Below are 23,134 nucleotides of genomic sequence, written 5' to 3'. Positions count from 1 at the left end.
AATGTGTTACTTTTTATTTGATTTAGAAACATCTTTAAGTGATTATTGTGTTCCTGAAGATATTATTGGTTGTACTTCTATGCATGTCGCATAAATTAAGATGTTGGGAAAAGGAGCAAGGGACGTCCAGTGGAAACTTTGACAGCAAATGGGAACAAATTTAGAACCATTTGCAACCATTGTGGACATATGTAGAGTAGGGGAGTTTCTAGGTTAAAAGGAGCACTTGGCAAGAGGATATGAGAATGTAAAGGATTTTCCCAAGTGTTCTTGATAGCGAACAATCGGCCAACGCACCAAAAGCTCGAGAGTTGAGGAAGCACCAATTTATCCCTATATTCTGGTTCTCCTAGGCAAACCCAGGTGAGTCCTCCCCATGGGCAACTCCCGTTTCGCACGGGTCCCTGAATCGCACGGTCCCACAATGGATCCCACCTCGTGGGCCACCCCACCCCCAATGTGGAGATGCGGTGCATCCAGTGTTCAAAATATCATTATCGCTTTACATATCACATCCTTGGGATACAAATATGTATCGGTTATCGCACGAGATATATCGTTTGTATCGGGTAATTTATCGCACTTTTTGGAAACATGGGGAAACATTGGGAAAATGGTTGAATTTTTCAATAAAACTTCAGGGATTGTTAAAAAGGACCTTAAAGCACACTTTTAAATCATAACATCTCAAAAAAGAAGTGCACATAATAGGTTTCTTTTGTATAGGGTCCTAAGCTATGCGTTGTTTGACTGAACTAATGCAACTATATTCAAATTGAAGGCATACATTTAGAGTGTATGTGATGATCATTTCACCAAACACTCCTAAATACTTCTAAATTACTCTCAATTGACAGCTGGTTGAAGGGAAATTTTGAAAAAATAATATTTTATTAAATTTTAATTAAAAATTATTTTAATTTTTCAAATTTTGACAAGAACTTAACAAATCAGTAGATCAACCCTCATACATGCTTGATTTCATGTTTGGCGTTCAGCATTGCAAGCAATTTGGGATAAATTGGGGAAATTTAGAAATTTCCTCAATCTTCCCCAAATCGGACCACCCAAACTCAAATTTTGAAATTAGAGTGTATGTGATGATCGGCCGATATCATTGATATTTAAAACATTGAGTGCATCCTTGGAGTCGCACCAAGATGCCCTCGCAACAGTTCCAAAGGTGGTGATAACGAAGATGAGGAATGTGTTGAGTGAGGGGAAGACATATAGGTGGCAGCAACAACATGGGAAAGGGATAATTAAGGAGTTACGGGTTCCTAGACAGGGTCTAAGAAATGTCAAGGAGTGAGATGATGATGACGACGACAATGTGAAACATATCCGAGGACTGTTACTGAGCAGGACAAGAGTTGAGTATAGACGCACCATATGTGCGTCATTGGCATTAGGTTGCGATAGTGAGCAGAGACGACAACTTTAGGAGATTGGGCCAACATTTGGGCCTCTACACATAAGGTTGGTGGGAGGCATGAGGGCATAAGTAGAGGTGGTGGTGAGTCCAGTTCAAGTGGGCCTAGGCTACAGCACGCCTAGAGCACCTGTGTTTCAAACGCACCCACTACGAGTACAAAGCAACGAGGATTGAAAGATTTATAGAGAAAGGAGGGAATTAGAGAGACTGCGGGGAGTGCCACAACCAAATGGTTCATTTTGAGCCACATGCTAACACATACAACGTCTAGCCCCCACTTCCACAATATGATCGACACCATCCAGTACATTGGCCAAGGCATGAAGCCTTCAACACTAGAGGAAAATGAGGAAATCTTGGGGTACCTTGGCTGAAATATGTGGAGATGAAGGCTTAGGTAGAGAACTTCAAGCTGAATAAGGGGACATACGAGGTGAAAGTAATGTGCGATAGGTAGACGGGCCCACGAAGTTGTTAAGCATCAACTTTAGAGAGATGGGCATGAAGAATGTGGTGCAAGTTGTGATGGACAACTGCAATGCATTCGTCAAGGCTAGGAAAAAGTTAATGAACGAGTATAATATATATTAGACTTGGTGCACAACTCACTACATCAACCTCATGTTTGAGTCGATAGGGCAGAAAGAGTCGGTCAAGACCACCATTGAGGTGACGAGGAGAGTGACCAACTTTACATATAGTCGTTCTTTGAGTGTTCGCATATATTGTTAGGGGATATTGTCCGACCAAGGGCGACACAATTCACTATGAACTTTATCGCACTTGATAGCTTGTACTGGCACAAGGCGGGGCTATGGAATCTATTTAGATCTAAGAGATACATTGAGTGGAACCAGAGAAACCCATAGTGCGGAGAGAGTTGCAGGGACATTGCTTAGTGACGGATTCTAGAAAAGATTTCATGGTGTCATTGGCATCCTTCAACCGATTTCCACGGCCCTTGAAGTCATAGATACTGAAATGTAGCCATCGATGGGGCCCATGTACAAGCTTATACGATAGAAAAGAGAAGGGATAAGAATTGCATCCCCAATTCACATAGATGGGTGCTCTACATTATAGACGATAAATGGACCAAGACCCTTGAGCATCCAATTCACCAGGCCAATAAGTCTCTTAAATTTAACGTCACTTATTTATAGATTGTATTTTAAGTATTACCTTTGTTTATATGTTAATATTGTTGATTACATATTATTTAGGTTCAGCATATTACCTCAACCCAAAGTTCCACTACAAACGTCAAGTATGGGAGGATAATGAACTAAAGATGGTCGTCCACCCAATCTATGAGAAGCTATTCCCCAAGTTAATGGAAAAAGCACAATTTGGAAATGTTGTAATGATAAATCGAGTCTTTTACGTTCTTATAGTGTACTATTGGATGGGTGATTACTAATGGTAAATTACGATCAACAAATACGTGCTTTTGTGATGTACGAGGGAAATGATGAAGCCATGTGTGTATATTTATTACTTCAAGTAATAAATAATATGGTTTGTGATGGAGCAACTACATTCCTCATTTGAACTAAGACATGCTTCTATTGGATTAACATGCAAGTGATAGGCGATGTACGGAGTTGACGTTCCCAAGCCTCAGTTATTAGTCGTCCATGTTCCCGCCCAGACTCTCCCCTTCGCCCTGCAAGAGGAATTTCGGCACGTGGTCGCTCATAGACATAAATAAGAGGAATAGACTGGCGTATGAAAAGCTACAAAAGCTTGTAGATTGCCACTACAATATGAAGCTGAAATAAAGGTAAGTATGGGCAGAGGATGACATAGAGTCACATCATGACCCACTAGACTTGTTGTTGATTGGTGCACACAGGCACATCTTGGTGATGATGTCGAGGATTAAATCATCTGATTTAGATGATACTGAGGAGGCCCTACTTCAATATTAGCCAAGGGAACAACGCCTCTTTACATCAACATCGACCAAGTCATGAGTGAGCAGAGGACTCAGGCCAACTCCTTTGACACGTTGATAAGGAGCCCGATACATCCTAGTAAGGCTCATGTGGCATTGTCACAGCATACTCCGCATGGTCAAGTCATCTTGAACGATGATGACAATGAGACTTTATCCCCCATCTGACGGTGGTGGCGAGGTGATAACAACGATGACGAGGGTGATGACAGGGGTGATGGCAAGAATGAAGGCCAATTTGGCGGTGCTAGTGGCGATGATGGACATGGTAGAGGTAGTAGCACTAAGGGTGGAGGTGTTAGTGGTGAAGGTTAAACGACGAGCCAGAGTGAGCAATTTGTCAATTCACTGAGGAGGCCCTCTGTAACCATGCCACTCACGACGAAGACCACGGATCTTGTCCATCATCCTCGCATAGAGCCAAAAGAACCCAGTTGGCATTTCCAACGTTAATAGAGTGGGAAGAAGGTCACACCCGCCAAGGAGTCGCTTGCACGCAGCTTGTTGTTGATGGATATTTCAAAGCATGGGAGCTCCACTTCCATCACACCTTAAGTGCATGGAGGGTACTATGGAAATGATAGCTACAACACTCGGTCACGGTGGTCCAACTACAGAAATGGACAGCCGCAAAAGAGCACTCACAATTACAGGTATAGAGGGGGATATTCGGGATATCCGTCATATGATTGGGCTCGATTATATTCAGATGTTGGAATTGGAGTCAATCATTTTCTACAAACCCTACTAAATCCACAATAGTTACCATCACGTAGTACCCATGTTTAGGCATACTCATACAATTTGGGATGAGTACCAGAGATAACTAAGAGTACCCCATTGGTACAACCAAACAATGACCTTGGTACAATACTATCTACACGTGGAGCAATAGTACTATGGCTAACTGAGTGGGGACAGAGATGACGACTTCAAGCCACATCATAACTCCATGTGCGTCTAAGGGATAGCTAGATAAGTATGTTTTTCATTTTCCTTAGTTTTTGGATGTCTTAGTTATTGTTTTACTACCGGAATTTGTACGATATGAACTTATTTTGGTTAGTATTACACAGGAATTTTATGACAACACATGCTTTTAGGCCCCTATTAAATGGAAACTTATTAGTTATCATTCTTTTTTGCAATTTTTATGCTCTTAAATATGTAAACATGTGTTTTTTAGCATCTCCTGAAGTTCAACTGAAAAATTCCACATTTTTCTCCATGTCTCCTCAATGTTTTCCTCAATCCACGATACATTTCCTAGTATTAGCGATGTTTCTGTATCCTTAGTTGGTGATACATGTAATGATACCGATACTACAAACACTAGCTATTCACAAGCTCAACATCTCCAAAGATAAGAAGCCTATCAACTAGGCCCAGAGGCACTTTCGCCCCAAGTTGGCCTTATAGATTGAAGAGGAAGTCAATAAGCTCAAAGTTGGATTCATTAAGGATGTTAAGTGCCATCAATGGACCTCCAATATCATCCCAATGAAAAAGAAAAACAGGCTAACAAGGGTGGGCTTAGATTTCTATGACCATAACGAGGCTTGCCTGAAAGAGGATTTCCCACTGCTAATCATAAAGCTTCCCATCGATAGTACCACCGGATATTGCATTTCATTCATGAATGGCTATTCAGGATACAATTAGATCTGAATTGCCCTAGAGGACGAAGACGCAAGGACCTTTAGAACTCCAATTGGCATCTTCTACTATAAGGTCATGCCTTTTGGCCTGAAGAACACTAGTGCTACCTACTAACGTGTCATGCAGGTTATTTTAGACGACATGATGCACAAACACAGAGTGCTACGTGAATGAGTTTGTGTTCGGCTCCAATTGTCATGGGGAGCATCATCAACATCTCCACATGGTTGTCAATGGGCTGCAGAAAAAGCAATTGCACATGAACACGCTCAAGTGTACATTTTGGCTTTCTTTAGGGAAATTCCCAGGCTTCATCATTCGTAACCGCATCATCAAGATAAACCCAATGAAAACGAAAGCAATTGAGGAGATGACACTGCCTAAGAACCTTAAACAACTCAAGAACCTCTAAAGAAAGCTCGCATACATTCAACAATTTATCTCAAACCTTTGTTGTTGTTAGCCTTTCTCTATCACTTGATGAAGAAGGGTGTCCCGTTGAAATGAGACAGGGCATGTCAGAAAGCATTTGACACCGTTAAGAAGTTGTTGAAGCATGCTTCAATTCAAGCAACTCCGATTAATGCCAAGCCCTTAATCCTCTATATTGCGACAAGCAAGAACTCCTTTGGTGCCTTGTTAACTCAAAATAATGAAGCTAAGAAAGTGAATGCCGACACTACCTCAATCACACTCTAGTAGGGGAAGATACAACTACTCGCCAATAAAAAAGATATCCTCGCATTAGTCTTTGCTCATCAGAAGCTCCGACATTATTTTCTCGCCGACAAGATCACATTGATATCAAGAGCTGACCCAGTCAAGTTCTTAATGTTGTGGTCCATGCTCTCCAGCCTATGGTTCTGCAAATCGATATTGTATCGGCCGATACGGGCATATCGTATCCATATTAGCTCAATACGATACATGATACAGGGCTGTATCAGTCATATAGGAATCGGTTGGACCATATTGGTCTATATCGGTCGATACGTCAATAAAACCCCAAATTTGAATTAGTTTTTTCAAAAATCCACTCGTGTCTCCTCTTCTTCTTTTCATTTAAACCATGGAAGAATCTTAAAAACTCATTTTAAGCTAGATCTAGAACTATTTTAGGATCAAAACAAATGATTTGAATGGAATTCAACAAATCGAAGCAAAGTGGACCATTATGGGAAAAATCGAAAAGAATGGTAAACCTTCACTTTCTTTTTTATATTTTCATCTTCTTTTTGTTGTATTTCCAATGTAATGGGCCATTGTTCACCAAATCATGTTTAATTTGTGTTCAATTAGGGCCCATTTAGTTGACCTTCAACAAGTTCAATCGACAAACAACATTCTCATCAAAGAATGGTCTGATACACTATTGAATTACATGGTTTTTTTTTTTTTTTTTAAATGATAGATTCATGAATATCTCATTTTTCCTATTTTTCTAATATTTTTTTGCTTCAAAAAAAATTCTAACCGATACGGCCCCAATTTCGATACAAAACGCTGAATTGTATCATTTTTCCGCGAGGCCAATACGATGGCCGATACCGTCTTTCAGAACCATGCTCCAACCATCTAGCTTAGTGGTCCTTACTACTCCCTGAGTTCAAAATCACATATATACCTTAGAAGGCAGTAAAAGGGCAAACCCTAGCTAACATCTTAGCAACCAATTTAGTCATCGACTCCGATGTTATCCGAAAGGAGCGAGTGTTATTAACCCAAATGCTCACCCCATGATAGATGTATTTTGATGGAGCCGCTCTCACAATTAGCTAGAGTATTTGCATTATTTTTATCACTAAAGAGGATCTCTTACCTTATTCCCCTTGGGTATTGCCTGTTTGAACAATGAGGCAAAGTATCATGTGCTTATCATCAGCCTTGAGATTACTCAAGAAATGAGGATGCACACGATTAGAGTCTTCGGAGATTCAAAATTGATCATCAACTACTAAATATATAAAGTCGACAAACATTATCAACCTCCGTTCAGTGCTTCATTTGTAATTATGTTTTAGTTTGTTTTCTTTTGTGTATTCTTTGCTCGCTTCTTGTGAGTTTTTATAAAATTGTTGTTATTTTTCAAAACGAAAAAAGAAAAAAGAAAAGAAACGAAATAAATTTACAAGCCTAAACTAATACCCTACTACGAACGAGCCAGACGGCTCATTAAAAGCATTGCTTGCAGTATTGATAGTAGCAGCCGATGTATCACCCAATACTAGCAGTATCGAAGGTCAATAAGACAACATAGACCAAAAGTTACCAAACTTTTGAGAATCGGTCAATATTTCGCTAAATATTGCAACGCATCGTGAAAATATCGATACATTGTGATGTTTTCATTTATAACGTAGTTATGAACTCCTTGTTATCAACAATACATACGATGCATATCATCAATACTAAGACAGCGTAGCTTCCTTCCAGAAAATCTTTTAAAAAAAAAACTCTTAAAAGTTTTTGCTTCTAATCCATTTTGAAACTGATTTCAACCAGCCATTTTCAATTGTTTGGAGAGAAAATGAGATGTGGGTGCGAAAATTGGGATCGGAGAGTAGGTGATGCAGGACAACTAACCACTTGATCTAAAAGCTCGAATTGATAGTGTGACGAATCAATCCCTTTATCTCATAGCCTAGGCCCCACATCCCATAGGTTAGGTCCTCGGCCGAACCCCCCCTCGTGGGCCCCACATCACATGGGTTCCACCTCACATGAGCCACCTGCCTCACACAAGCATTTTCAATTGTTTGGAGAGAAAATGGGATGTGGGTGCGAATATTGGGATCGGAGAGCAGGTGATGCAGGACAACTAACCACTTGATCTAAAAGCTCGAATTGATAGTGTGACAAATCAATCCCTTTATCTCATAGCCTAGGCCCCACATCCCATAGGTTAGGTCCTCGGCCGAACCCCCCTCGTGGGCCCCAAATCACATGGGTTCCACCTCACATGAGCCACCTGCCTCACACAGGCGACCCACCTCAAGTGTGCCCTTGCATCCCACAGGCCACCCCACTCGAGCTTGATGTGAAAATGACACTGCATTAATCACCCCTGATGAGGAGTCTCGAACACGAGACCTCCCGCTCTATTACCACTTTGATGCAGGACGACTAATTACTTACTCTAAAAGCTTAACCTGATAGAGCGTGGCAAATCAATCCCTTTATCTCATAGCCCAAGCCCTACATCCCATTGGTTAGGTCCTTAGCCGAACCCCCCTCATGGGCCCCACATCACATGGGTTCCGCCTCACATGGGCCACTCACCCCAAGTGTGCCCCCACATCCCACATGACACCCCACTCGAGCCCGGTGTGAAAATGCTCTTGCATTAGCAAGTGCTAGAATTACAAACAAGAAGATTTTTTATTTTAATATTTTCTTGTTTTTACTAAAAATCACTTGGAATCAATACAAAAAAATAAATAAATGAAAATCTATGATTTTGCATGCTCAATCATGGATTTCAACCTCCACTTTGTGAATTTAGGGGAAATGAGGGAAATTCGAGAAAATCCAAAATATCCCTCATTTCACCCATTTAACTTGCAATTAGAATGTTCAAAAATCACATTAGAGAGGTTGGAGGCCTAGTTTTTTAAATTTTCGAAAAAGAAAATTATTTTTAATTAAAATATCAAAAATAATTTATAATTTTTTTTTTCAAAACTTCCAAATTGATCAACAGATATTTAGCCATAAGATTCATGTGTTTACAAGTGTTAGTTGATCATATCAATTACACTCTTGTTTTTTATTTTGGGGAAATTGGGGGAATCCAAAAATTTTCCCATTTCACCTATTTTACTTGCAATTAGAACCCATTTGTTTCTCCAATTTCCCTAGTAATGTAAAAAAAAAAAGTGTCATCATTATGATTTTACTACTACCAAACTAAGCACGAGAATCGTTGGTAAAATGTAGATGTATTCAAGAGAAGGAATTTGTAGTCATTGCACTTTTTTATGTAATTACTGTGAAAATATTGAATCCAAACAACATCAATGTATTTTGGTATGATTTGATATTAAAGTTATGTAAAAATGCCATCATTATGATTCCACCACCAATAAACCAAACAAAAGATCGGCAGTCAAATACAAATATTATCAAGAGATGTGTGAAGTAATTTGTAATCATCTTGCACGTTTCCTTTACATTACCGTGATAATTGGTGAAACAAACAGACCCTTGAGAGTATGTCAACCAGATTAGAGTGGTTGGAGGCTTATTTACAAATTGATGGAAAAAAATAAATTAAAAAATATCAAAAAAATAGTTAATGCTTAAAAAAAAATTAAAAAAATAAATAAATAAAATAAAATTAGATTGACAAGTGGTTATTTAAGTGTAATACTTGTGTATTTAGTATATCAAGTGTGCTAACATTCTATTTGCTTAATGTTGTCTTACAGGTAGAAAAGTCTAGAGAAGGGATGCAACCCGATATTAACTGGCAACATGGACTCCACTTCCCAAAAACCAACACAAGTCCAAGTGCAACTATTATGGGCACGTGTCGAAGACCGGTGGGTTGTGTTGTTTAAAGGAAAACCTAGTCATGTCGCATCACAATAATGTAGACTACCCAAGGGCACTAAAGGAGGTGAGAGCAAAGATGGGGTTGAGTGTAAGTTAAGGGAGGAGTTAGCACAGCCAACGTGGAGCTCTGAGTTAGTAAAGGTGAATGAGTATGAGAACCCCAACTATAGATGCATAATTGATGAGTCGTTATAGTGGTTGTAGAATAAGGAGATCATATGAGGCAGCGTGAGTAGAGTAGGCCCACTTTTGAGGGGTCTACACAGGGGATGGTGTGGGAAGTGAAGCAAAGGGAGGAAGTCAGTAGAGTGGTGGTGTCAAGGGGGTGATGTTAGGAGGAGGGGGTTGGGTGCCAGGTAGTATTAGTATTTGTTACAACTCACAATAGTAGTATGCGAATGCATGATATACCTTTAGATGCGGCAATGTAAAAAGAGAAGGGAAAGCATAAGCGGCTTGAGGATGTGGAATGGAGGGAATGTGAGAAAAGAGGGTAGGGAAGTTCATGGAAAAGTTAATTTATGACCAAGTGCCAACAAATGAAGCAACAAACCCACACTTCAAGAATATAATCACTGAAGTGCAGCGTGGAGGCGAGGGTGCAGTGTCACCTACCCCATGTGAGATTCGAGAGCAATACGTAGACAATGAGATTGTTCACATGAATTGCTATACCGATGAGTTGACGCTGTTGTGGGAGACATGGGGTCACACTAATGTGTGATGGATGGGCGACACCTACCAGGATGTCCGTCTTAAATTTTATGGTCTATCGTAGGAAGAGAACCATATTCTTGAAGTCCATCAATGTGTTGAATGAGATAAAAAAAAAAAAAAACTCAAGTTGCATCTATAGGTGGATGAATGATGTAATGAAAGAGGTTGAGAGAGAACGTGGTACAGTTTGTCACAAACAACAAGAGCACATATGTGAGGGCGAGGAAGAAGGTGATAAAGAAATATGATTTGCACTAGACCCCATGCGCAGCCCATTGGATTGATTTGATGCTTAAGGCAATAGAGAATAGGCCTGCAGTCAAGAATGTAACTGTCGATGCCTAGACAAGTACAAATTTCATCTACAATCACACCTGATGGGTTCATGTATGAGTCCATATAGTACATGAAAGATGCCATCAAGGCTAAAGCTAGGAATGGGTATTTTGGAGCCCATCTACAATCACACCTGATGTAATGGGTATTTTGCAACCCATATATAGAGTAAGGACAGTGGATAAGCAGACATACTTGTTGATGGGTTCCATGTATGAGTCTATACAGTACATGAAAGACGCCATCAAGGCTAAAGCCTCGAATGGATACCCATGGATGCACGCAATAATTGATGACCGATGGGAAATAACTCTCGAAAACCCACTTTACAAGGCTGGTAAGTAATTAAATTTTTTTTGTTTAATACTTTAGTGGTTTCTTACATAGTATGAACTTGTATGGTTCTTGATGCAGGACCGATGCATGAACTAAGTAACATGTGAAATCAAATAGCCGAATTAAGATATTTAACAAAAAAAACACAAACATCGCTATATTCATCACAAATATTCATCACAAATATCATGAAAATCAAAAGAAAAACATGCGTAATCCTGACCTAAGCTACCAACATTATAACACAAGATCATTAAATAAAAAGAAACTAGGATCTAATGGATGTAAGGACATCCAATTAGCATACGGCATAGTCTATTTTAAAATAGGAAACCTAATACAACCTAGGATAAAAATTAGGGTTTGGATAATCTGGGAAAGTAGGAAAATTAGGAATTTTAGGTTTAGGGTTAGGGTTTCGGGGATGGAAGAAAGGAGTTTTGATATAATAATGGTGGGAAACCAAAAGAGGAAGGTGTGATTCACACGTGTGATTGTACGGTCACACGTGTGGCATGGGAAGATGGGTTTAAGTCAATTAAGGTTTGGATTGTGGATGAGTATGGGAAAGTAGGGTTTGGGAGAAGACGAAGATCTAGGATGGAAAGAATAAAGAACCTGAAGAAAATACCTATATGGGGAAGAAAAGAGAAGATGGTGTAGGGATAGATAGAAACCTCGCACTTCCGTTGATGAAGATTAGTCTCACACCTATCTTCCTTCCAAATCGCATGGAAGTATCTTCAAATCGAATGCCGCCCCCCACCCCCCCCCCCCCCCCCCCTCTTTTATAAATCCAAGAAGTTTCAAAAATTAAAATAATCCCCGTGTTGTGAATCTTAACGAAAATAGACAGTCTAAATAAAATCAACCAAAACACTCATAATGTGTCCAAATATAAAATAATAAAAAAATAAATCTTAAAAGATGATAAAATCTAAAACTAATGTGGACGATCAATGGCCCGATCGTGTAATCCATGTGATCCAATGGCCCAATCATCGCATTCCTCCGATCCAACGGTGTGGATCACTCCATAAAGCAACCCATGTGCATCTTCCCAGTATGAGTTCTTCCAGATGCTCGCACATGCACATGGGGCCTTCAGCATGATCATGGGTACTCACCTAGCCACAGGGAAATCGGTGCGGCCCACCTCCTCTGATACGTACGTGTGTACGTGACATGATGTCCTCATCAATTCTTTTCTTACATCATGTTAGGTTTCAACATACTTCCAAAACCCCAAGTACCACTACAATCGTAGACTCAGCTGGGAAAACAACTTAATGAGGGCGTTGCACAATGTCTACAAGAAGTTATTTCCCAATTCTTTGGAGAAAGCCGATTTCGGAAACGAGATAAACCTGTTTTACATTTAATTCTTGTCTAAGTTTCTGCAACACTTTATATTGACAATTACTATTAAATGCCATCATCATCAAGTTGTCGTCTTTCAGGATACGATGGCATGTTTGGGTGCAAAGCCCCAATAGAATCGACAAAGGCGATGATGCCATGTAAGTTGTTGCGTGTAGGCTTGTAGTTAAAAATTAGCTTTTATGTTTTAAAATTACATATTGAACTAACAAAAAACAGACCAATTTCATAGGCAAATGGTAGGCGTAGGCCATGTATGGAAGAGACTACAAAACCTTGTAGTGACTAGCTATTCGCATGCTCACACGAATGGTGTCATCATCACCTTGTGAGCAAAATTCAAGCATGTTCTCGCACATTCACACGAACAGGTGAAGCAAGTTGGTTTATCAATGACTCCAAAAGCTAGTATTCTGCCACTATATCATGAAGCTTCGAGACTGGCTAGTATAGGCAGAAGGTGCAAGAAAAGTGGAAGAGGACCTGTTTGATCTGATGATGAACGGCTGTCATGCATTCCACGAAGGAGATATAAATGACCCACTTTACGAGTGAGTTAAGCCAGATGACTTGGATCGAGCAAATAGCCGGCCCAAAATGAAATATAACAAAGCAGGCGGCATCATAGGGCATCTATGTTGATACGGTTGTAAAGGAGGCTAGATCTCCCCTTAAAGCTTTCAACTCATTGACGAGGAATGCAGAGGCAACTAACCATCATTATCTCATGGGACACATGGTGGCCACACCAACAACAATACAAAAAACGATGAAGGTGGCGGACCTGGTGGTAATGATGATGGTGGTGACGACGGGCGTGGGGGTGGTGGCGGCAACGGAGATGAAGTATGTGACGAGAATCACACTCTGAGTCAGATTCAAGAATTCGAGGCCCCTTAGCCCATTCACTGGGGAGAGAGATTTTGAACATGCAGTTCAAGACAAAAGCCATGGTTCTCATCCTCATATTGTCCAAAGTCTTACAATTGTCGGTGATGGGCCGAGCAACTCTAGTCTTGTGCCACAATATGAATATAGATCATATGGTTATGGACCTCATGGATATGCAACGAGCGACTCTAGCAGTTACAGTGCACAGTTATTCGACTACGGGTAGGAGTATGCTTTTGGTATGGGCAGCGATATCCAGGGTATGGCTATGGGCAAGATTTATTCATGAGTTTCATATATACCTACCCCATAGCCAGCTCCTATCAGCCACTGACAATAACAATTACGAAGTACCACAGATGATAAGTTGATCCAGTTTCGAGAGGAGTATCAATGATATGTCAAAGGGTATTCTCATTGGTATCATTTTACTATGACCTAGGCACAATATTGTTGGTTCGTGGATGAGCAATACTATGACCGGCGCCGTGGAGATGGAGATGATGACTTTGAGCTGTCGAGCAACTCTATTTGTGTCTAATGCACAACTGCACATGCGCATTAACGGCACATCACAGGTATGTTTTTACTTATTATTTGGCTTTTGAATGTATTACTTATGTTTTCATACATGTATTCATAGATTTATAAATGATATTAACTGATTTTGAATATAATTGCATCACTTCTGTCAAACAACACGTAGTTTAGGACCCCATACAACTTATTATGTCCACTAGTTTTTGTGATCTTTTGAATTCCAAGTGTAATGATGTCCTTTTTTAACATCTCTTGCAGTTTCATTGAAAATTCAACCAGTTTCCAAATGTTTCCCAAAAACAACAATACATTACATGATACATATGATATTTCCCATGCGATACCTGATATGTTTCTGTATCCCAAGGGTGTGATATATTTGTCAATACCGATACTAAAAACACTAGTTGAAAGCTTCTAAGATATTTGGATCTAGCATGTCCCTCAAGATAACATTAAGGCCGATGCTTTGGCTAACCTCTCTACAACACTAGCATAGCCATGGGGCAATCCCCTATAAGAAACTATCAAGGAGAAATGATTCTTACAATTAGCCTCTTGCCTCAAGTGAAAATGGATGATTAGTGGCAACCTATCACCAACTACTCAAATATGGGCATCTCCCAGACAACCCCAAGAAGAAGATCAAGATTCAACAATAGTTTCTTCCACACTTTTTGGGGTCTCCATCTGGAGGACCCTCTATCCCCATTACTCCATGTTGATTATGGAGGCTCTTAACATAATGTTGGAAAAAAATAATAATAATAAGGGAGGTATTAATCAAGGGATTGAAAAGAGGGAATAATCAAGGAATTAAAAAATGTTAATGTCTAGGTCTTCAATCTTAGTTTGCCATCATCACAATTTTTATTACATATATATATATATATATATATATATATATATATATATATATATATATTGTTATGTAACCAGATATTTGTGCGTTCACCTTGTTTTGCATGCATTGACCTGTTCATCTCGATCCAAAATAGGAGTAAAGCTGAAAAGATTATCCCCTTCAAGCTGCGTTTTTGGTTGTAAACAGGAAAACATCTATCAAATATCAACGCACCTTAGCCTTCTTTTGCATTGTTAAGCCATCCAAGAATTTGTGAGATGTGAGTAGTAGAGAGAGTTGCATGGAAGCTTCATCATTGAAGGGAGGACTTTTTTATAGTAAATAGGCCACTTCCTTTTAGGGCCTATTTGTTTCACCAATTACCACAGTAATGTAAAGGAAATGTGCAATGCTTACAAATTACTTTACTGATCTCCTAACAACATCTGCATTTGACCATCGATTCCTGTGTTTGGTTTATTAGCGATAAAATTGTAATGATGGCATTTTTACATTAATGTCAAATCATCACCAAAATACACTAATGTTGCTATTTGGATTAAAGATTTGCACAACAATGCCATGAAAAAGTGAAATGATTACAAATTCTTTTACTTGTCTGTTGAGTACATCTGCATTTGACTAAAGATTCCCATGTTTGGTTTGCCGGTAGTAAAATCGTAATGATGACACTTTTCCTTTCAATTACCAAGGTATTGGCAAAACAAGCTAGTTATAAATAATAAATAGGCTCTCGTGAAAATGACAATTTATTAGATGTGCATACCAACTTGTGGGAGTAAGCTGTGAAAGGGAAGAAATAGAAGTTGTTGCTATGTACGGGTGGTAGGGAAACGTCTGTCGATGTAACTTAACAGTTAGCTCATAAGGGGGTATCTTTTCTTTATTAAATCACTCTCATGAATATACCAGTTTAACATTCTGACTTCCCTCTGTAATTAACAAGCTTAAGAGAATTCAAAAAGACTCTCTTTGGAAAGAGATGGAAGGTCGACATTTCCAACTTTTGGAAATGGGAGAAGTGTAGAGACTTGAAGAGCGGGTGTGGGGTGGGTGGGGATAAGGTTTATGAAGACTATGAATAGCACTTGCTGGGAAAGTGTTTGTGGTGCTCATGGTGTGTTATAAAGGCCGTTATGTGGTAATTGTTACATGTTACAGGGTTGTAACCAGTGTTCGAAGTATCGGTATCACTACAAGTTTCGTTGACGAGGGATATAGAAACAATATTGATATCGCCGATAATATCATTAATAACTAGAAATGCGGGAAAACATGGGGAAAATGGTGGAATTTTCAGCAAAATTTCAGGATATGTTAAAATGTACATATTTGCATATTTAGAAATAAAAAAATTATAAAAACAAAATGCATATATAATAAGTTTCCATTTAATGGAGCATTAAAAGCATGTGTTGTTGTAAGAAATCAGTCCAACCATTCCATCCAGCATATTTAACCATCCAACCTTTCATCCATATATCCATCGATATTGCAAAATATCAACAACACATGATATTTCACCAAAAAATCATCAATAATTGGAAAGGAAATGAAAGATTGTGGTCTCAATATCGCACATGTTACAATATCAATAATATCAAGATATTATTAATATTATCAATGACAAATTGAACACTACATAGGAGGTTTACTAAAAAAAGAGACCTTAGCGGCCGTTACGGGGTCAAAACAACCTACCATTATGGAATACCTTGATTGGCGAAGAGGAGAAAAGTCATTTTTTTACACACACACTCACCAACACCACACGGGCACTCGATCCCTGGTCTCAATGTTGAAACGGAGTCTGTATACCACTGAGCCATGGAGCTGCATCCAAAGGAGAAAGCCTTTGGAAGCAAGTGATTCGTGTAAATATGGATTCACTAACATAGGAGGTTTACTAACGTCTCAATATAGAACATCTACATTTTGTATGGTGTTTAGGGTGGAAAAAAAAAATTCCATAAAGGAGATCGTGATTTCCATAAATGATGAGATACACAATTTGGGGACATGATCATGCTCATTCATATCAAGTGACAAGTAAAAGAAGTCAATGTTTCCCAATTCTATTGTATTTTTGGTATGGGGAGCGTTTGGAAGGACCTTACTGATGATGAAATAGTTGAATATCTCAGCCTTATAAAGTTGTTGAATGAACAATTATCTTCAGTGGATGAGAGAGATCGTTGAAATGGAACAAGAAAAATCAAGGGAGTTTTTGGTCTACTCCTTTTATGCCTGGGTATTAGGAGTGGAATGTAGGAGACTGGCATCCCAACAGCTTTGATTAAGTTGTAGCATGATACCAGAGGGACATTGCCTTTGACTAGTTGGTCGGGAGGGAAAATGAACCATCCATCGCTCACTTTAGTAGACAAATGATGAGTAGTACCACCGTCTACATCCTTTGCCTTCAGAACACATAATCAATTCAACACTTTTTTATACATTGTGAAATTTCGAAGTTCCTTTTTTCTTGGGGAGGATTTGTGTGGTGGAGATAGCTCTGCAAACCATGATTATGCTCATTTGTTTCATGTGGTGAGCAAAAGAAGCCAAGGTTTCGCATTTGTGTTTCTAGTACGAGGATCAACTTTTGGAAGGACCTGGCAAAAGATAAAATTGTGGAATTTTTCAGCTCCATAGAGTAATCAAATGGATCTTTGAGGTTTGAAACAAGGGCAACCTTCAATCAAAAAGCAAAATTTTATGGAGGTTGGTCTGGTAGCATATGGACAATAATTTGGGAGGACCAATACCATAAAATATTCCATTGTCATTCGCCTTGCGGTCATTAGGTGAAGAAATGCTACCGCTACGCTTGCGGTCAAGTTTCCAAAGGTTGTTGTAAAGAATTGTTTCTGAGCAATGAGGATTGATTCTCTATTGTTTTCAAATAGATAACTGGATGACCCCTCCTTATCTTTTCCTTTTTGTCTTCATGTGATGTCCGGGTGTGGTTCTAATATAAGCCTCTTTTGCTTTAGCTCCTGGTTTAATGAAATTTCATTACCTTTAAAAATAATAAAAATAATAAGGATTGAGATAACAATTTTGGATCTGAATAAACATATTCTTCCTAATAATAATAAGGATTGAGACAACAACTTTGGATCGGAATAAACATATTCTTTTTGTTTTGAAAGAAAACAAAAATTAATAAACAACCAGCAAAGCGGGGAAAGAATACAACCCTACACTACACAAAGGTAGCAAAAATATCACCAGCCTTTACATACACTGCCCATTACTTCACAAGCCTTTCAATCCACCCAATTACATCATCTACCCCAGCCTTTCATTTCGAAAACATCATCCGTTTCTCAGCCCCCAAATTGCCCAAAAAAAACCCCATCAAAATCAGTCTCCACTTATCTTGTTCCAATTTCCCTGCTCCACCTCCATGCCAAACCCACATGAGGTCCTCTACCGAATATGGCATAACCCAATCCACATGAAGCGAGACTAGGAAATAAGCCCATATTTTGGAAGAAAAGCAACAATGTAAGAATAGATGATCAATAGACTCTGCATTCTCCTCACACCAAACACATGATCAACGCTCTCCTCTAGAGGTTATCGATGGTAAGAATTCTCTTTCGCCACAAAAGCCAAACAGGCATTGCCACCCTAGGAGTACCATAGAACCGAAAATGGAAAGGATGGGGAGGGGATGAGCATGATCGATCCTCGCCCAAGCATATAACCATAGACCAAAGGATGACTTCTCCAAAAAATTGCATCCGAGAGGGATGGAGATGGCGTAAAATGAAAAAGATGAGAAAACAAAGAAAAAAATCCCCAACTTCATCGTCCGTCATATGCCTCCCGAAAGGGGGATTCCAAATCACCGAAGCGCCAACCATAGAAAAACATTCTGCCACAGAAACAAAACGATCCGGAGCAAGCCTTGCCACTCTTGAGAATAAGTCCTGAAGCGCATGGTCTCCACACCAAATATCTACCCAAAAATGAATACGTTACCCATTACCCAAGTAAAAAAGCCATTCTTTGATTAACAAGATGCTCCGTCGACACTATCATCCTCCAAACATGGGAAGCTCTGTACAGCGAGGATCTTGTCACAAACCAACCACCTTTATTTCCCTCCAAAGCCTCCCTTCTTTGGACCCGAAACGCCAAATACAAATCCCGAACTAATTATGTATGGTTTTTTTTTTTTTACAATTTTTTATTCCTACATGTGTAAACATGTGTCTTTTAACATCTCTTGAAGTCCCACCAAATTTCTCAAGGTTTTCCCCGATATTTCCCTCAAACAACCATATTTTTCCAAGTATCAGTGATAATATCAACAATATCGACATATGTTGCCATATTCCCGGCCATCGATACATGTAAGATGTAACAATCCCGATACTCTGAACTAAGGTGTTCCAAAACGGTAACGGTGGCCATAATGGCCACCACCGTTACCATTATGATACGGGCCGTAACACAGCCCCTGTATCGGCTGTTATGGCCGTTTTTTTATTTTTTGAAAAAACGGTTACAGGACCGTTACAAGGCCGTTACGACCTATTTTTTCTATAACAGTCGTTATGTAACCGGTTTTGAATACCTTGCTCTGAATGCTAACCAGGTGCCACTCCAGCTTTAGATTGCTTTAGACTCTTGCTCCCGCTACTGCTTTCTAGCCTGTTTATGCTTGCTAGAGATCAAAATAGACACCTTACCAATCCTACACCAAAATTTGTTGCCGTTTTGCCTCACAATCTTTGCAATTGTAATCTGTATTGTTATAACTTGTGGTTCAAAACACCATTTTTTGTAGGTTTGTGGTTCTATTATTTTCTCCAATTATGAAAAATAATGTTTTTTCTTAGCTTGACTCACTTTGCATTGACTCGACCAAATCACCAGGTCAAACTCACCCGACACGATTTCTTCTACCAGCTTTCATCACCAACATCTGAGAGAGTGTGTTAGAAGTTTTCCAACTATGGCATCAAGTTCAACTTATGCGTGAGTTATGCATCACCTCAAGTTGCACCTCACCAGTGGACAAAAAGATGTTATTCTACATGTTTGGCTAACGCATGAGTTCTATTTGTTCTCTATGTTTATGTGCAATTATGGTTCCAAGCATGCATGAACATGGAGATAAGTGGAAAGATAATGCGAAATACCTCTCAAGCATCTGCCTTTGGGACACATTTCCCAATGTGCCAACTAGAAAATGAATTTGTAATCCACTCAGATTACATGAAGAGCAAATAAAACTGCAAAATGAGTACAATGGTCAAGGTCAGTAGGTTACACATAATAAAAAGGAAATGCATGCATGCACACATTCAAGAACAAACTAGTTTGAGGCTTTTGCAATTGTATCATATTGTAAGATCACCCTACCTACAACGCACAAGGTTGGATACGTGATGCCCATTGCAGATTGCACATTAGCACCAGGTCAACAAAATCACCATGATCAAAAGTTCATAGCAATCTGATCAAGAACCCACCAAATGGAGAACCAATTTGTCAATCGAACATTTTTAGGCTCTTGAATGGATAGTTAGGATTGATCATGATCATTCCAAATGTGATTGACAGTGGTTCCATCATCAAACATGCCACCCTAGTCAAATTCCAAGGTAGGTTATCATGTTCGATGCAAAGAATTTCACCTATAATATAGTGTGAAGTCCTTTCCAAAAGATGGTGGTGGCCCCACTATTGACCTACAAAGAGTATTGCATAGGTGGGGCCAATCATGCGTACTTTAGGGCCCCCTCCATGATCGGATAATCTTGGGCCTTCAAAATGGATAGTTAGACCTCAGCATAACAGTATGTCAGCCTGCCCATTCATTTTGCAAGTTCCCAATGGCTAGGACCATTCAATTGGTGAGATAAGGGAACTGGCCATGGAAGAGGATCGCATTAGCACCACTCACATGCAAATATGATCTCGCCCAATATTGAACCCCAATCCAATTATTAGATGCACACACTAAAGCAAGGGTGGAAAACTTGAGACTCAAAATCAATTCATCCTCCTGCAAACCTTAGACTTGGATGAGTAAATATTCCCTCTATTTTTTTTGAACTTGTCAATATTTCATTTCACATTTGAGATATAAGGCACATGTATGAATGTAGTTCATAAAAAGATGACAACTAGAAGCTCCTCTTCCCTTTACTTTAACAATGAATGTGAAAAATAAATCATCTTTGAAATCTTAATTGTTTTTTCTTAATTTTTCTTATTCATCCATCATCGCTACCAATAGCAGCAAAATGGATGGAAGATGGGATTCAAAAATCCAGATTGGGCTTTTCCAATAAGGATAAACACAAAAAAGATTTCCCCGGAACCCCTAGAGAACTTGCAACCGATTCTAAACATCATGGCGGTTGTCCTGGGCATCTATTGTCGTTAGAGTCACTAAAGCTGTTCCCCCGTTGTTGATCGTAGCCAGCACTGTCTCATCCCTAAATCTTTGATTAACAGGACTCTTAACCCTTTAGAGTCAAGACTCAAATATACCTCATATAGCCGAAAGGCTCAAAGCTAACACAATAGGGCCGAAAGCTTGTGATGTTATCCCATGGAAGAAGTCACTCACTTGTATCCATCAGAAAATGTACTATCTCACCTAACTGGAGAGTTTGGAATGTTAAGAACTGATGCAACTCATGCCGGAAAAAACAGGCGTGTTGATTGATTGGGAAGTTATTGGGCACTTCTCAGTTTGAAAGAGTTTAGGAGCATTAGAAACATAGGAAAGGAGTTGATAAAATGGAGACAAATGAAACATTAAAATTTGGAAAATTGACAGGTAGAGAAGAGAGAAGAGAGAGAGAGAGAGAGAGAGAGAGAGAGAGAGAGAGAGAGAGAGAGAGAGAGAGAGAGAGAAGAATAAAATGGCCTTGAAATGAACGCTAATTAAGAGACTTAAAAAGTTTCATATACTCAGGATACCGGATCAACATGGTATGATACAGTACTGACACCAAATACTTCATGCAGGATTTGTTTCCGCTATACCTTGTCTGTGATTTTCCAACTCCTAGGAGTTCACTATACCTTTTTGTCATCAAAGATACATTGAAGTAATGGTGCCAAAATACTTCTCATAAAGACAACGACTATTAGCAATTTCAGATGCTAGGAACATAGGAAAATAATACTTCTTTTAATAAAACCAAAAACTAACAGTATGGGATATCTCCCATATAAAAACCATGAACTAAATTGACAAGCTTGTCACAAATGGGATACCCATATCCATAACCATGTCCTAGATTTCAAGAAATGAGTTGCATCCCCCGTCCTCCAATTAGTGTCTGCACTAGGACACCTAAGTAATATAGGTTTTGACTTGGGAGGAATGATTTCACAATAGCCACATTACATGATCTATTCTAACTTGCACCATCGGTAATTCATCTCATCCAAGTATTAGACAAGTAAATGCCCCCTTGCCCAACCAGTCATAACATTTACTAGTTCATTTCATGGACAAGATGTCTGGCTTTAATTGGGTATCACTCAAGACTCATTCAAACATATTATTATTCGACCATCATCGCACCTCCCTTGCTCAAATAGATATGATGTGATGTAAGCAACTTATGAGATAATCCGAAATGGAGATATTATTTGTTTTTCAGAATTCCCCTGCCAAGCAACAAATGAGATGTACAAGCTCCAAGGTGATGCATCAAGGCCATTGATTCAACGGGCTTACAAGGGGACCCAGAGATGCGTCCCACTTGCTGACTGACCCATAGACAAAGGACATCCAGTTCCTGTGGGGCCCAAAGAGACAATTGGATGCCCATTCATTGCACGAATTGGTGTTTTGGGCCATGGGGGCAATCGGATTGTGAATACAACAGACAGATCAAGGACTTTGTTAAACCACGAGAGATTGCATTGTGGAAACTGTAACTTTTTTATTTCATTAACAATGAGGAGAATCCATAGAAGAGATTGGGGGATCTGGAGAGATCTTAATAGATACACATCTGAACGAAGATGAGTGATGGGGTCGCGATAACGGATCTAGATCGGGAACAAAAGATGCAAATCCAACATGAAGCAGCCAGATCCATCAGCAAGCATCAGAGACGGATACGGCTGGCTCGCGTAGATTAGGGTATTAGAGTGCTCTGACAATGACAATGGAAAATGGTTTAAGATGGATCCCCAATCTAGATCAGAGATGGTGCAGAAACCAGTAGAGATGGGTTCGGACATCTGATTAGCAAGAAGATCCAGTGGGTTGCTGAGAATCTGATGAAGATGCACAAATAGACGATGATGATAAGGGCATTGATTGCAAGCTGCATTGATGCGTTTCCAGTGACGGTTTGGGTTTCCGGCAAGGGTAGGGATGGGTGATGGGTGATGGGTTTATTGCTTAGATGGGCTTCCAACATACGATGGATGGTTTGTTGCCAAAAACAACAGCGGCAGTGGTGGTTTT

The 23,134-nt window shown here is 39.5% G+C and overlaps 1 protein-coding gene across 2 annotated transcripts in view; it reads right to left on the bottom strand.

Annotated features, from left to right (window-relative positions):
* Nucleotides 1-23,134, bottom strand: part of LOC131219014 (uncharacterized) — a 48,854-nt gene that overhangs the window by 17,361 nt on the left and 8,359 nt on the right. Inside the window, exon 5 of one of the 2 annotated variants that reach the window (XR_009157952.1) lies at nucleotides 19,830-19,922. The exons of the other annotated variant lie outside the window; for it this stretch is intronic. The gene's annotated coding sequence lies outside the window, so the exon portion shown is untranslated. The remainder of the gene's footprint in view (nucleotides 1-19,829; nucleotides 19,923-23,134) is intronic. 2 annotated transcript variants of the gene reach the window in all.

This window comes from Magnolia sinica, chromosome 11 (assembly GCF_029962835.1).
Source record: "Magnolia sinica isolate HGM2019 chromosome 11, MsV1, whole genome shotgun sequence".
In the NCBI taxonomy this organism is placed as follows: Eukaryota; Viridiplantae; Streptophyta; class Magnoliopsida; order Magnoliales; family Magnoliaceae; genus Magnolia; species Magnolia sinica.
Note: the sequence above shows the minus strand (reverse complement) of the source record. Positions and strands in the feature narration are given on the sequence as shown.